We start from the raw sequence: 10,974 nt of genomic DNA, 5'->3' as shown, positions 1-10,974 counted from the left end.
GGGTGGGGAGGGGCTGGGTGGGGGGTGGGAGGGGTGGGGCTGGGTGGGGAGGGGCTGGGTGGGGAGGGGAGGGTGGGGAGGGGCTGGGTGGGGGTGGGAGGGGTGGGCTAGGTGGGGAGGGGCTGGGTGGGGAGGGGAGGGGCTGGGTGGGAAGGGAGGGGCTGGGTGGGGAGGGTGGGGCTGGGTGGGGGGTGGGAGGGGTGGGGCTGGGTGGCGAGGGGCTGGTCACCCCGTGGTGCCCTTATAAAACTCAACGTTTAACTTACTCACGCCGGCTTGTGCCCGCCCTCACAGTCGGGCATATTTGCGGAATACACCACGCCGCCGTTGACCCTGGCCATTGACCGAGCAACCCAACGTTCCTACCAGCTCCCTCCGCAGGACAATGTGTTAGTGCGCTCGCGGCCCCGCTGCTCACTGCTCCTTCGCACCGTTGTCTGTGCATCGTGCTCGGGGCTCGTTGGGCAGCCGTTAGCTGCTGCGCTGAACGTTCGCAGCTTATCTGCACGGCAGGCTCTATCTGCAGTTTGAGTACTCCGAGGCCACGCCGCTCCTCATTCCTTGTCAGCAGCTGCCTGCTTCGCGCGAGCAACCTTGGTGCCAGAGGTCGCAACCGGGTACCGGATACCCGTACCCGATACACGGCTACCCGTACCCGGCCGGGTACGGGTACGGGTACCCGTTTGCGACCATGGTGCGGCCGGGTACGGGTAGGCCGTGAGTCACTGGTGAGTCACCGTTTGTCACTCATTTTCCAACGTCTTGTCTCTTCTCACAATTCAAGTTCCTAGAATCAACCCACCCGCGCCTGCAACATGGCTTCATCCCAGAGGTGGCAATCGGGTTACCCGTACCCTACCCGATACCCGGCCGGGTACGGGTAGCCGGGTATCGGGTAGGGTACGGGTACCCGTTTGCGACCCTGGTGCGGCCGGGTACGGGTACGGGTAAGGAATCAAAACCCGTTTGTGACCTCTGCTTGGTGCCCCCCGACCCCCCGTCGGGAGGTTTCCTGTTCCACGCTCACTCTCCAGACTCGTGGAACATCAGTCACTTGGACAACAGAACTTTTCCAGCCTATAGATTTGGACATTTCATGTCCACTCGATATTGGTGGAGAACTCAAATCTCCACTTAACTTCTCACGCGTCTTAGCTGCTCACGGTATTACATGAAAATGCATTCGCACAACTCTTAGCTTAGTACAGTACAACTTCTTGAAGTTCTTGACTCTGCAAGTGGGACTCAAAACATCAGGAAAAAACATAGAATAAAAACTTTCAGCGATACTCAGTCTGTCAGCACGCAACTCAACACTTAGCGACACAGAGCCTCTGCAAAACTCAACCCTTGGCTGGCGACAGGTGCCAGTCCCAGAGTTTGCTGCAGCAAAACTCGACACTTATGGTTGATTTCGTGGACCATACTCCGGAGTTTGCCTCCCATCTTTGCACACGTGGTGCATCCAGAGTTCATCCCTGGTTCTGGCATCTGATATCATAACCCCTATCAAACGTATTTGATCCCCTGCTGATTTTGTACGTTTGCCCACTGACGAAGAAATGATCAGTCTATAATTTTAATGGTAGGTGTATTTGAACAGTGAGAGACAGAATAACAACAACAAAATCCAGAAAAACGCATGTCAAAAATGTTATACATTGATTTGCATTTTAATGAGGGAAATAAGTATTTGACCCCTCTGCAAAACATGACTTAGTACTTGGTGGCAAAACCCTTGTTGGCAATCACAGAGGTCAGACGTTTCTTGTAGTTGGCCACCAGGTTTGCACACATCTCAGGAGGGATTTTGTCCCACTCCTCTTTGCAGATCTTCTCCAAGTCATTAAGGTTTCGAGGCTGACGTTTGGCAACTCGAACCTTCAGCTCCCTCCACAGATTGTCTATGTAATTAAGGTCTGGAGACTGGCTAGGCCACTCCAGGACCTTAATGTGCTTCTTCTTGAGCCACTCCTTTGTTGCCTTGGCCGTGTGTTTTGGGTCATTGTCATGCTGGAATACCCATCCACGACCCATTTTCAATGCCCTGGCTGAGGGAAGGAGGTTCTCACCCCTATCAAACTCCTTCCCACTGGAGGCCATCCCACCATTTGTGGGGCACAGACCCACTTAATTGCCCCTAAGTGTGGTGTGTGTGTGTGTCTGTAGCGAAGCTCATTGTGAAACGGCATTCTTCTCTCTGGGTGTTCATGTGTAATAAGAGCCTATGTCCGGCTCACGTGGTGATCGGCTCTGCCGGTCCTGCTTTACAGCCAATGGGGGGAGAGCCTGGGAGCATGGCCCTGGCGTGATCGAGGGATGTCAGCTAGGGTGATTGGTTCTGCTGGTTTTGGCCTCAGCCAATGGGAAGACAAGTCAGGGGCGTGGTCCCGGGAGTTGATGGGGAATCTAGAAGATTTGGCGCAGGCTACCAAAGATTGGCTGGAGCGTACCACGTGACCCAGGCATTAAATAAGGGGAGAGATGAACGACACGTGGTCAGACGAAGAACGAAGGAAGAGAGGGGCCACGCGCGAGCGGGGCTCCGAGTGCCACGTGGCGGTGCATCTCTTGTGGTCTGTCTGCCCACTTCCCGTTGCCTGCCAGCAGCGGGGAGTGCTTGTGAACTGGAATCAATAAAAGGACCGATTCCACAAGTCGTCTCCAAGAGTATTATTACACATGGATAGGTTTATCCCTTCTCCTATTGGGCCTGATATGCCGAGTTCAAGTCCCACTCAAAACCAACCAGAAATTCCTCGTTTATTTAATTAATTCGTTAAGGCACATTAAGCCCCCGAAGCTTCTCCAACCTTTGCACATGTGCATACATCAGGTCAGCCTGAATTCATCCGTGGTTCTGGCTCCACAGACATCCTGGCACCTGATGCCATAACCCCTATACAACTCCCCTCCCTGCGGAGGTCATCCCAAGATTGTATGAGTGCAGATGTTCTTAATTGCACATCGGTGTGGTGTGTCTGTAGCCTTGTTTATTGTGAAATGGCCTTCCTCCCTCTAGAGGTCGACTCATCCTTAAAATGAATTCCTGCTGCAGTATGCAATGACAGCCATTGGGAAGAGAAAGTCGGTAGGGGAGGCTCTGGTTATACCCCTGGAATACATATCATTCTGGTCGTGGAGAATTAACATAATTAGTATTATGTAGATCTGCTGAATGATCCTTTGTTGAAATACTTCAATACAAAACTTCCATAATTCGCTATCAAGTTTATATGCCTAACCCAGATCGGTGGATGTTAATAAAAAAACATGCAACTCGTCATATTAAAAACCTCCTGACTATTTGCTGTATTGTCATGTAACAATATATCCCATCACCAAAGTTCATGTTTAATGCCAGGATGCTTACGAATGCTCATATGCATGGTTGGGATTTGAATGTTTCAACTTCTCAAGCACCAGGGTTTGTTTAATTCAGAGAGTGAAACAGCAAGGAACATTTTTGTCTCTTTGCCCTGTATTTGCCCTCGGATGGGCAGTGAGTTTATCGTGTTTTGCCATGGGACCTCCCGTGCTCTCTCAGACATTCCTCTCATAAAAGGATAACTCTTGCTCATGCAAGAGTTATTCCTTAATGGCCGATCATGAACATTTGCTCCTTTACAAAACATTCTACGGCTTTAAGGCCCTCTCCACAGATCTGGTTATTCTCATCATGCCCATCTGATTGATGTCTCTTGTGTTCTGTTTACCCACTTCTCATTCTAGTGCTGCTTTGGCTCGGTCATCTGGTTTTCCCGACTTTTAGCATGCAGGGAACGCATATTTGTCTCCAAGGAGCCATGACGTAAAAAATAGACAATATCACACTTAATATACATTTTTCGAAAAGGTATATACAGTAAAACCTTGGATTGCGAGTAACTTGGTCTGCGAGTGTTTTGCAAGACGAGCAAAAATTTGTAATAAATATTAATTTGATAAACGAGCGAGGTTTTCTTGCAATACGAGTAGTACGTGTACACGCGTTGTCTGCCGAGCGTCACGTGATCACAACTGATGTACGAATGCTTTGATATACGAGTGCTTTGGATTACAAACACGTTTCCGGATAGAATTATGCTCGCAATCCAAGGTTTTACTGTATACCACAGGAGCATAGAAGTACAGTAGAATATTGGATATTTGCTGCACTGCTCCCTGCTGCCCACAACGTAGCCCAACAGATGGTGATTAGTCCACTTGCTGTACCGCCTTCTCCTGGCAAGCCAGGCTTTGGCACCTCAACACCCATGGGAAGGGTGTTTCCCCAACATTTGCGTGATCCACCAGCCCTCACCTCCACAGTTCTGGAATATAGACACGCGTCGCCACCAAAAATCTGCCTTGGCCTCATACGCTTGTGACGCAGGAGTATGGGGGTTTCCGAATTGTGGCCTCAATTCCTCTGCATGGTTAACAATTAAGAGTGCATAGCTGGTATTGGTGGTCTCAATGATAATTCCGTATCCTTGAAATGCGGTAGCCGAGCCTCAAGCCTTTTGCAGGAAGGCGCTGCCTTGAAATGTGTGGGCAGTTTCGGGCTGAGAATTGTCGTTGTTGTGTGGGAGGAAACGGTACCAAGAGAAAGTAATCCCCCGCCCACAATCACATCTAAAGAAACAACACTCAAAATACAGACAGGTCAGCAAACCTGCTTGCTACTACGCTGACAAATATGCACCCACCCTCAAGTCTCACAGGCGAGAATCGTCACACACACACACACAAACATTATCCAATCTACCAACCACACACCCAAGTCTTCGTACATCTGTACCTCCACGTAAAAATAAATTCCAGTATTTTTTTGAAAAACAACCCATCAATTACACATCGTACTCGATTTGTAAATGTTGTGGGTTTAATCTCCAACACACCGGTGTGCTGTATTAGTAACCTTACTAAAAAAAATTATACTTTGATGGGATTATCGTTTTTTCATGGAAAAAGAACGGCTAATACACTGTAACATGATAACAAATGTATGTTAATAGCTTCAAAAAGTCACAGAGTCTCCACTTCTTTGCCATCATTGTCAACACATGCCTGGAATCTTCTCCAGGTGGTCTCCAGAGCCCAGAGGCACATTTCTTGTGGTATTGTTGCAATGACATTTTCAATTTTCTGTCGGAGGTCTTGCACATCACATGGCTTGGTAGCATAAACACGTTCCTTTACCATACCCCACAGCCAGAAATCACAAGGCGTGAGATCCGGCGAACGTGCTGGCCATTTCACAGGTCCTCCTCTGCCAATCCATCTCCGCTCAAATTTTTTGTTGAGATGAGCGCGAACATTCGACGCAAGGTGGGATGGAGCACCATCCAACTGAAAGTATCCGGTAAGCCGGATTTGTAGTGGCAGGTTGTCCTCTGCATAATTCTCCATCATGTACAAGAAGTCACTACTGTTGATTGTGGCGTTTTCAAAAAAATACGGCCCTACCACTCCAGTTCCAGTGACTGCACACCAGACATTCACCTTGGGACTGTCTAGTTCATGATCACGCACAACACGAGGATTCTCAGTACCCCACAAGACACAGTTGTGTTTGTCCACGTGTCCGCTCACGTGAAAGGTTGCCTCGTCGCTGAATGCCACTAGTCTGTGAATGTCAGGTTCCAAATTCTTCAGCTCTAAGAAAAATTTGCAAGCCTCAACACGAGCGGCTTTATCTGCAGGACGTAAGGCTTGCACAGTCTGCAAATGATATGGCTGCATTCCCAGGTCCTTGTTCAAGATTCTCCACACCGTTGCCCGGGGAAGACCACATTCTACGCTTAATTGTCTGGTTGATTTCCCTGGGCTACGCAAGAAAGCTTCTTGTGTAACAGCTATGTTTGCCGGGGATCGGCCGGTTCGTGGTCGACCGCTGTTCCCTTTGTAATTATCAGCGACTGAGCTGGTTTCGACGAACTTGTTGTAAACGCGATAAATGGTCAATCTCGAGGGTGGATCGCAGTGGAAATGATCTCTGTATTTGTTGCGAACCACCGTGGGTGACTGAAAGACGTCCATCCACGCAGCAACCTTTCTTCTTTGCTCCAAAGTCAATCTCGTTGCCATTTCAGTCAACTGCAAGGGAACAAAAAAAAATCTCAGAAAACATTTTTTTTTAAAGCACTCTATACATGTGTAATAAAAGACTCCGTCAGGCACTGCTGGTCTCGTTGGTCTTTTATTCAAGTTCTTTCTCCGCACCCGCTGGTCTCCTCCGCGGACCAGCGTCGTCTCGCGCGCGCCCCGCACGCACTTCCTCCTCAGCTCCTCCACTCTTCCTCACACCCCGCTGGTCCTGACAAGGGACCAGCGTCTCCTCTCGCGTGCCACGCACGCTCCTCCGTCAGCTCCTCCTCGCGCGCGCCCCGCACGCGCTCTCCCGTCAGTCGCTCCGTTCCTCCCCGCTCCGCACACCGCTGGCCGACGGTGTGCCGAAGCCCCATCAGCCACGTGGCTGATGGCGCGGCGGCCACCCAACGTGGTCCCGCCTCTTCACTCCAACAACTGACCCGATCTCTTCCGGGCTCCCCTCTATATCTTCTTCCCCAAGTGACCCTGACTCCTCCCCTTCTGGATCGTCAAATCCGGCCTTCCCATACTGCCCTGCTGGCTCCACCTCCATTCACCTCGCTTCCCATTGGAGCCGAGGTGAACGGTGGCCCCTCCCACACGCCCCCCATACCGGGCTCCGCCCCCCAATACCCCGGGCCGTGTGATTGGGCCAGAGCACAGCAGCAACCCCATTTACGCTCGCATTACACATGCATTGCCTTTGCCTCTGATTGGCCTACACCAGAAACAGCTCCTTAGGGCCTAGCCTCACCAGTGTCAGACAGAACAAAGGCAATCAGAACGTTTATAGCTCAGGGTAAGCAGCTCTATCATGGGATACCCTACGCATGTTCACCACAAGTACAGCGAGGGAAAAAAGTATTTGATCCCCTGCTGATTTTGTACGTTTGCCCACTGACAAAGAAATGATCAGTCTATAATTTTAATGGTAGGTTTATTTGAACAGTAAGAGACAGAATAACAACAACAAAATCCAGAAAAACGCATGTCAAAAATGTTATAAATTGATTTGCATTTTAATGAGGGAAATAAGTATTTGACCCCTCTGCAAAACATGACTTAGTACTTGGTGGCAAAACCCTTGTTGGCAATCACAGAGGTCAGACGTTTCTTGTAGTTGGTCACCAGGTTTGCACACATCTCAGGAGGGATTTTGTCCCACTCCTCTTTGCAGATCTTCTCCAAGTCATTAAGGTTTCGAGGCTGATGTTTGGCAACTCGAACCTTCAGCTCCCTCCACAGATTTTCTATGGGATTAAGGTCTGGAGACTGGCTAGGCCACTCCAGGACATTAATGTGCTTCTTCTTGAGCCACTCCTTTGTTGCCTTGGCCGTGTGTTTTGGGTCATTGTCATGCTGGAATACCCATCCACGACCCATTTTCAATGCCCTGGCTGAGGGAAGGAGGTTCTCACCCAAGATTTGACGGTACATGGCCCCGTCCATCATCCCTTTGATGCGGTGAAGTTGTCCTGTCCCCTAAGCAGAAAAACACCCCCAAAGCATAATGTTTCCACCTCCATGTTATACGGTGGGGATGGTGTTCTTGGGGTCATAGGCAGCATTCCTCCTCCTCCAAACACGGCGAGTTGAGTCGATGCCAAAGAGCTCCATTTTGGTCTCATCTGACCACAACACTTTCACCCAGTTGTCCTCTGAATCGTTCAGATGTTCATTTGCAAACTTCAGACGGGCATGTATATGTGCTTTCTTGAGCAGGGGGGCCTTGCGGGCGCTGCAGGATTTCAGTCCTTCATGGCGTAGTGTGTTACCAACTGTTTTCTTGGTGACTATGGTCCCAGCTACCTTGAGATCATTGACAAGATCCTCCCGTGTAGTTCTGGGCTGATTCCTCACCGTTCTCATGATCATTGCAACTCCACGAGGTGAGATCTTGCATGGAGCCCCAGGCCGAGGGAGATTGACAGGTCTTTTGTGTTTCTTCCATTTGCGAATAATCGCACCAACTGTTGTCACCTTCTCACCAAGCTGCTTGGCGATGGTCTTGTAGCCCATTCCAGCCTTGTGTAGGTCTACAATCTTGTCCCTGGCATCCTTGGAGAGCTCTTTGGTCTTGGCCATGGTGGAGAGTTTGGAATCTGATTGATTGATTGCTCCTAATCTCAGCTCGTTACCTGTATAAAAGACACCTGGGAGCCAGAAATCTTTCTGATTGGGAGGGGGTCAAATACTTATTTCCCTCATTAAAATGGAAATAAATTTATAACCACCCTCCCCACGCAGCCCCTCCCCACTCTCCCCACCCAGCCCCTCCCCACCCAATCCAGCCCCACCCAGCCCCTCCCTGCACGACGGACGGACGGACACAACAATCCCCTGTGGGCTGGTGTAACCAGGAGGTTCCTACCAGTAACAAATGTAATGTTAACAGCTTGAAAAAGTCAAACAGAGTCTCCACTTTCTCGCCATCGTTGTCAACGCGTGGCCTGGAATCTTCTTCAGGTGGTCGGTCTCTCCAGAGCCCGAAGGCTGCATCATTTCTCGTGGTGGTGGTGTTGTTGCAAATTCTCAGAATTGTTCACATTTTTTTAAGCACCCTGCTTATAACTGTGTCGTTAAACCCGCCACCACTCGACACAGCCCAATTTAGTAAGGTTTGTCACGTACACGGAACATGCAAATTCGTTACTAGTGCAGCACACCGGTGATGCAGAGCAACTGCACAACATTTACAATCGGAGTGCGATGTTTCAATTCGTGTGCACGGCGATTGATGGCAAGTGTGTCAGTGGTGCAAGGTGCAGTGATTAGTGTACAGTGTGATTGTGTACAGTGTGATTGTGTACAGTGTGGTTGATGTACAGTGTGGTTGATGTACAGTGTGGTTGTGTACAGTGTTGTTGATGTACAGTGTGATTTATGTACAGTGTGGTTGATGTACAGTGTGATTGCGTACAGTGTGGTTGATGTACAATGTGGTTGTGTACAGTGTGGTTGATGTGGGGGGGTGAGGACCACCCACCCAGGTGCCCCCCACCCACCCAGGTGCCCCCCCCACCCACCCAGGTGCCCCCCCCACCCACCCAGGTGCCCACCCAGGTGCCCACCCACCCATCACAACGATCGTCACCACTGTCACCATCACCACCACCACGACCGTCACAGCGAGAGCGGGCGGGGTGTGTTGAACGCGAGGGGTAAACTCACGTGCGCCCCCCACCCACTCACCCAGGTGCCCCCCCCCCCACCCACTCACCCAGGTGCCCCCCCCCCCACCCACTCACCCAGGTGCCCCCCCCCCACCCACTCACCCAGGTGCCCCCCCCCCACCCACTCACCCAGGTGCCCCCCCCCCCCACCCACTCACCCAGGTGCCCCCCCACCACCCATCACAACGATCGTCGTCACCATCACCACCACCACCACGACCGTCACAGCGAGAGCGGGCGGGGTGTGTTGAACGCGAGGGGTAAACTCACGTGCGCAGAGCCCGACGGAGAGGGACGCGGGCTGCTGCCCGACGACTCGTTGACGAGGAGTTGAACTTTCTCGTGGCTCGCTCGCTCGCAGCTGAGGTTGGGTGTGGGGGGTGGAGGGGGGTGGGGGGTGGGTGTGGGGGGTGGAGGGGGTGGGGGGTTGTGTGGGGGGTGGGGGGTTGTGTGGGGGGTGGGTGGGGGTTGTGTGGGGCTGGGGGGGGGGCCGAGGTGCAGGGCGCGCGCGTTCACAGACGCGGGCGGTGGTGGCGCGTCACGTGACACGCGCAGGTTACAGCCCCGCGCGTGTCACGTGACACGGGGGGAGGGGTGATGGTGAGAGGGGGGGAGGTATTAAGGGGCGGGGTGATGGGGGGAGGGGTGAGTGGGGGGAGGGGTGAGTGGGGGGAGGGGTGAGTGGGGGGAGGGGTGATGGGGGGAGGGGTGAGTGGGTGGAGGGGGCAGGTGTTAAGGGGAGGGGTGAGTGGGGGGAGGGGGCAGGTGTTAAGGGGAGGGGTGATGGGGGGAGGGGTGAGTGGGGGGAGGGGTGATGGGGGGAGGGGTGATGGGGGGCGGGGTGAGTGGGGGGAGGGGTGATGGGAGGAGGGGTGAGTGGGGGGAGGGGTGATGGGGGGAGGGGTGATGGGGGGCGGGGTGAGTGGGGGGAGGGGTGATGGGAGGAGGGGTGAGTGGGGGGAGGGGTGATGGGGGGAGGGGTGAGTGGGGGGAGGGGTGAGTGGGGGGAGGGGTGATGGGGGGAGTGGGTGGAGGGGGCAGGTGTTAAGGGGAGGGGTGAGTGGGGGGAGGGGGCAGGTGTTAAGGGGAGGGGTGAGTGGGGGGAGGGGTGAGTGGGGGGAGGGGGCAGGTGTTAAGGGGAGGGGTGATGGGGGGAGGGGTGAGTGGGGGGAGGGGTGATGGGGGGAGGGGTGATGGGGGGCGGGGTGAGTGGGGGGAGGGGTGATGGGAGGAGGGGTGAGTGGGGGGAGGGGTGATGGGGGGAGGGGTGAGTGGGGGGAGGGGTGAGTGGGGGGAGGGGTGATGGGGGGAGGGGTGAGTGGGGGGAGGGGTGATGGGGGGAGGGGTGATGGGGGGAGGGGTGATGGGGGAAGGTATTAAGGGGCCATCCACTTAGTAGGGTGCGCAAAAAGTCTGTCAAAGCTTGACCCCCCTCCCTGTAGGCACGCGAACCTTTTACACCCCCCCCCCCCCGAATCCTATAGAACGGCCGATATTAATCCTCGCAGAAACGATCGAGGATTAATATATTATTACCGTGACTGCAGGGATCCATACTCTTTGGTTCACGGAGGTAGAAAATAAACTAAATCAACGACGTTTCGAGCGCAACATCAGCCTGATGACTGACTCGCTTGTGTTGCGCCCGAAACGTCGTACTTTAATTTATTCCTACGTGACTTTACCGACAGAACCAGAGTAATATTAACGTGTTTAAGCAAACAGA

At 52.8% G+C, this 10,974-nt stretch overlaps 1 long non-coding RNA gene across 1 annotated transcript; it reads right to left on the bottom strand.

Moving 5' to 3' along the window:
- Positions 1 to 1,577: 1,577 nt before the first annotated feature.
- LOC144734501 (uncharacterized) lies at positions 1,578 to 9,637 on the bottom strand. Its single transcript, XR_013588522.1, has 2 exons — positions 9,519 to 9,637; positions 1,578 to 6,081 (listed from the first exon to the last, which is right to left on the bottom strand). It is a non-coding gene; the product is annotated as an uncharacterized LOC144734501 (long non-coding RNA).
- Between the last annotated feature and the right edge of the window lie 1,337 nt (positions 9,638 to 10,974).

Source organism: Lampetra planeri, chromosome 51 (genome assembly GCF_965212315.1).
Source record: "Lampetra planeri chromosome 51, kcLamPlan1.2.h2, whole genome shotgun sequence".
NCBI lineage: Eukaryota > Metazoa > Chordata > Hyperoartia > Petromyzontiformes > Petromyzontidae > Lampetra > Lampetra planeri.
Note: the sequence above shows the minus strand (reverse complement) of the source record. Positions and strands in the feature narration are given on the sequence as shown.